The following is a 6,000-nucleotide window of genomic DNA, read 5'->3' on the forward strand; positions in this document are numbered from 1 at the left end:
CAAAGTAAATGCTTAAAGACCCTCTCCATGTGTCTGTAATGCCAGCTGAACAGGTGTAGGTCTCAAGTGATGGTGCGCCTCTGAATGCTCCCTCACAGCCAACAACTTTACACATCCAGTGTGACAGACTGGATAGGACTTTGAAATCATATTTAGCTGAATGTATGCACATAACTCTCATCAGAAACCCTGCCAAGACAGGGCTCCAAATTATGGAAGCTGAAAACCTTCTCCAAACTCTGTGAGCAAAGATTTGCATTACTTCCAGTTATGTGTGACACAAAACAGCGGGTAAAGCTTACATATGCTTGTCCTCACTACCCCGTGAGTGTTATTCATTCAACTGAATATATCAATCAGGGTCACATTGTAAGTTCTGTAATAAGGTGTGGGGTTTTCTAACCACATGGGACTGAACTGGGTTAGAAACGAAATGGAACTTTATTGCCATTAATTCCATTATGAATGTTTGACAGCAGACAATGTACGCCACTGATCCATACATTAATAAACCATTTATACAGTGGCAGCTTCACCCATGAATTGTTTGACTAGTGCAAAGATAAGCAAATCATTAGATTTCTTTAGATGCCAGGCAGCCAAGAGAAGCTTTTACAAGAATACATTTATTATGCTAATATCATTTTAAACATGGCAGCATCGCTGAGGTTCTTGCAGGACCTAATGGAAATTAAGAGTGAATCAAACTCCAAATCCCTCCCACACACAGCCTTCAAACAATCAAATTGGATTAGATGATCCTTTAAATGATTTTGTCAGCTGTAGAAATACAACAGCTATCGTTTTATAGCTTGCTGGCACACTTTGCTGTGGAAACTAATGAACGCTCTGTAAAATGTTAATCAAAGTGGAGGTGTGGATGGTAGGCAGTCCTATGATTTCCCCCTCATGGAGCAAAATCAGCACAATTTCTTTGCAGAAAACTATCCCAGTCAGGCAGCAAATTTGACAATATTTTGATTCGTTCTTCAACAGTAAATGATGCCAGTTTAACTGCACACAAATACATGTTTGATTCTGTTCACTGTTAGATAATCAAATCAACTGGAACCATCACTCATATCAGCAGACACTTTAGGAAGAGAAATATGGCATGCAGTTGAGCAAACGGCCATGTAGTGAGTAATAACAATTATTTGTGAACTATTATTTGCTGCTTTGCAAGAGGATCCACAACTATAAGTAATAAAACACGTGTGTTACACAACCACCATTCATATCAGCTTTGCTATAATTGCCCGTCTGCTTTTGTCAGTGTAAACTATGCAATACCAAAGGATGAGAATAAATAAGTATCTGGGAAAATAACAGGGCATTTCCTGTAATTTCTTAATTATTACTTTCAGATGTGGACCAAAAAAGTAGAAGCCCCTGACAAGTGCTCAGAAAGATGATGGTAAGAACACTTTTGGGGACAAGTTGGTTTGCTCCATCAATTACATTGTGTCTTCACTGCCAAAATTGAGTGAACCAGCCCATCTCTGCAGTGGGCTAATGCAATGGGCTAAACAGTGGGCTTAACACCCATCTGATCACACCTTAACTCTATTTAGCACATTCATATATGCTTTCAGCACCCATGTTGCGGTGTTTGGGTAGAAGGAAAGTGATCACCCACCTTGGATCATTTTAAGGAGAAAAGAAGATACCAAGCACTGGTACCAATAGATACCAAGCACTGAGATATTTGCCAAAAATTAATTTCTCATACAGAAGAATGGGGATTTAACAGCAAAGAACATGAGAGATATGCAACAGATTATTAGCATAGGCATCCTTCAGTCTCGAGAGACTATGGTAACATGCTCTGAATCAAGGAGTGTCCTCTCCAGAGCATGAAGCCTGGGTAAAGTAATATGGAGGATAGGCTGTTACCCAAGCAGCAGATCCCCCCTCTCCATGTTGCTGAAATGGTCCAATGGAAAGGCAAGAGCCAATACAACTGGTTCCAGCAACATCGCAGGAGTTGCCAGAACGGCACAAATTGCCTCCAGGACTCCGGCTCCAGATTTTGCCTCAAGGTTAACTCCTGAAGCCCTTTCCATGAGTGGATATAGGCACAAGGCAGTGGAGGTTTGAAATCGGAATTTTCCTTCTCCTAGATGGGCTGCCTTCCATGGCTGACGAGCCCCACCTACCCGGCGCAACAGATTTTTATGGAAAATCAAAAAGGAAAGTTGCTATACTGACTACATATTACTTCCAGTACCAGAAATGGTATGCCTCTGACCCAGCACAGCTCGTTCTTTAGAAAGTGCCCACAGAACACAGAGAGACCTTGGTTATGGAGGCCAGTGGTGTTCAGTGGTTTGGAGCAATTGGCACAGGGACAGTATCAGGTATTAGTGACACTGACTAATTACCAGGACCCACCCCCGAGCAAGGGAAGAATACCAAACTCTTGAGCCCCATTTCTACCTACTACTATGTGATATTGCTGTTTGTTCACATGCCAGAGGTGGAGAGATGAAAGAACATTCACCATTTGCCTGGTAGTCAAGGGTAGTGATGCAAATTCAACCAGAGATATAGGGCAAGAAAATAGGTAAATATCACAGTGGAAAGAAAGAAATGATCCCAAAGAGAAGAGAACCATTGAGCACACCTGCCCAACCCCTCTCTCTCTCTCTCTCTCTCTCTCTCTCTCTCTCTCTCTCTCTCTCTCTCTCTCTCTCTCTCTCTCTCTCACACACACACACACACACACACACACACACACACACACACACACACACACACACACACACCACAAAATGACACTGAGTATATGTACAAATTGAAAGCCCTGATGTGAACCAGTAGCACAGGTATGTTGTTGCATATTTAGGTTTCCCATGTGCAGTGACAACGATGATTCATCACTACTTCCTCCATCTTGAAATATGACAATTGGAAACAAATCTTCTCCATGAGGTGATAGCTTTTTTTTTTATGGAGGGAAAAGTAGAATTATTGGGAACCACTTTAAATTGGCTGTCTCTAGCTGTATTCTGAACTGGGACAGTAACAACAGATCTGTACCTTGTGATTACTCAGCATATTTAAGCCAGGCCTCATAAGGCAAAGTCTTCCCATTAGCACCACAAACTTTAATCAGTTTAATCAGCAGACTAATTGGTGGCATTAATTTTAATCAGCAGTGGCAAAATGTAATTGGCAAGTCAAAGTTAAGGGCACATTTGCTTGTATTTTGAGAATACTTTGGTTCTGGCATGTTAGTGTACAACAGAATGCAGAGCAAATCCTTATACCTGCCCTCTAATATGCAGTGGTATGTGACGTTGGATTTATTTTCTAACAGTTGTAGACATGAAGGGAGAGACTGACTAGACCAATAAATTGTAAAGGAAATTTCTCCCCATCCTCTTAGCAAGAACAGGAAAAGCACTGGGAGGGGTATTTAAAAAAAAACCTTTAATAGAAAATATTTGTTCAGACTCTCTGGAATGAAGGAGGATATAAAGTAAATGCATATATAAATCTATGATGAGTTATGTTTCTTTCAGTACCAAAAATATGTCTTTATCCGATGTTGGGTTATTAGTACAAGTTTATTTGCATTGCCTCAATGAGTTGATTAAAAAGGAATTTGATTATTCAACCAGAAATTCATTAATCAGTTTTCAGTGTAGATTTTCTGGAAGGTGTTGAGAGCTGTCATTAACCTACAAGGAAAATTAAATGTTCTGAAACTACTATTTGGAGTATTTTCTCTGCTTGTAATCTTTTCATTCTTATTCCTTGTCTTCTTAGATCTCAGTCTTTGACTAATGATATGCATTTATACGCATTTATATATTTATTGAGCTGAACTCCTCCATTATACCGGGAATAGTCAAAAAGGTTTTTCTCCTTAGTTTTTTTAAATCTATGCTTTGATGTACTTCTTCTGTACTGGTGACCTCTAATGAACATAAATCAAGATCTATAGCTGTCACCTCTACTCTCAAGGCTGGCACCCCCAATTAACAGCCATTGATAAGACCATCAACCATGCTGGACCTTTTCCATTTCCATTGTACTATCTTTCCATACTCCCTAAGTTTCTATTTGTCCATTTCCTGGGGCTATATTCCCTGCATCTGGAGAAGTGGGGTACAATCCACAAAAGCCTATGCCAAATAACACTTGGTAGTCTTTAGGGTGTCACAAAATGCTTTTGCATTTGTTTTAGGGGAGCAAACTAAGAGAACCCCTGTGGTGAACTAGATTGAGCAGCGGAAGAACTATGGAGACCTGAATTTGAATCTTTGCCATAGATGAAAATTACTGTGCAACTTTGCTCCAGTTGTTATTTCTCAGTCTGAACAACCTGAAAGGCTGTTGTGCACATAAAGATGTTCAAAAATAAGTTCTGCTGTGTTTGCAAGAAAGGTTGTATACACAGTCGTTTACATCCAGATCAGTACAGCAATCATAAGGACATTTGTCTGGAAATGATTGCACTGAGTTCAGCCAAGCTTACTTCCAGATAAGAGGAAACAGGATTAACACTTAAGAATGCCTCCTTCCTGGCTGCCATAATACTAATATATTAGGGTTACACTGCAAATAAAAAGTCTACATCTACCTGTTACTTATGAGCTGCCTCGAAGATAGGGAAAGAATACGATGGAGGAAGGGGAAAATGTAAGAAAAATGCAGAAAAATGACAACAGAGCAATTGGTTGATACGAATGAGAAGAGAGGAATACCTTTAAGGAAGAACAGCCACTGTGACCAGAGAAGCCATTTGGGACCAATGTGGCATGCTGTTATTTTAAAAATGATATTTAAAGCATACCTGAGGTCCATCCTTTTACAGCATAAAAGGTTAGCACTTGTACTAATCCATGTCTTTTCTTTCACTTTCGGAATACAATTCCTTCAAATGTCAGTTCTATCATTAGCATTTTAAAAAGATGTCAGCTTTTTCCCCGACAGCATCTGAAGTTCTAAATACTTCCTGGCAATTTTTAAATCCTTCACTTAAAACACACACACACACACACAAATGTCTGTGTGTGCACACAGAATGTCTTGATGTAAAAACCTTTCCAGATTTTCCGACATAGAAGATGTCCACCTTTCCTGCCTATGGTTTGATACATGCTTTTACTGCAGGGTCAGGGAAAGCAAACTTCATTGCCCTGTAGACATATTAGGACCCAAGGGCATGATGGTACTTTAAGGAAAACTACCAGAAAGACATTACACAGACTTGGAGGAGAAGGGGACTTAGTGTACTCTGAATGGATTCCCTTTCACAGGAAGCCTTTTCATGGCTGCCTCTGCAAGATCAAAGGAAGAGAACTGATTTTACACCAGATGGTAGGGTGCTTCTCTGGCCGCCAGAGGCATTCTGTCCTGGACTTGGTAGAAGGAATTCTTGTCTTAAGTATAGTCCAAATCAGGATGCCACCAGTAAAAGGTAAAGGTAAAGGTTCCCCTTGACAATTTTTGTCCAGTCGTGTTCGACTCTAGGGGGCGGTGCTCATCCCCGTTTCCAAGCCATAGAGCCAGCATTTTGTCCAAAGACAATCTTCCGTGGTCACATGGCCAGTGTGACTTTGACACGGAATGCTGTTACCTTCCCACCGAGGTGGTCCCTATTGATCTACTTGCATTTGCATGCTTTCGAACCGCTAGGTTGGCGGGAGCTGGGACAAGCGATGGGAGCTCACTCCGTCGCGTGGATTCGATCTTACGACTGCTTGGTCTTCTGACCCTGCAGCACAGGCTTCTGCGGTTTAGCCCACAGCGCCACCACTGCCAGAAATGTAAGGTACGGAGGTTGAGTCAAGCATACACACTGACTTGGCTTAGCTCCTCATTTCTAACCTTAGTTATTGATGTGACACCTCCTCTGTCTTCAGCACTCTGGTCTCCAATTCCTCCCTGTTGGCCTGCTGAGACAGCTCTGCATCTCGACAGAGAATCAAGTAAGGGATAGCTAACTGGATTCTGAATTGCTGGAGTGAAGAATGAGAATAACAAATC

The sequence above is a fragment of the Pogona vitticeps genome, chromosome 4 (assembly GCF_051106095.1).
Source record: "Pogona vitticeps strain Pit_001003342236 chromosome 4, PviZW2.1, whole genome shotgun sequence".
NCBI classification, from domain to species: domain Eukaryota; kingdom Metazoa; phylum Chordata; class Lepidosauria; order Squamata; family Agamidae; genus Pogona; species Pogona vitticeps.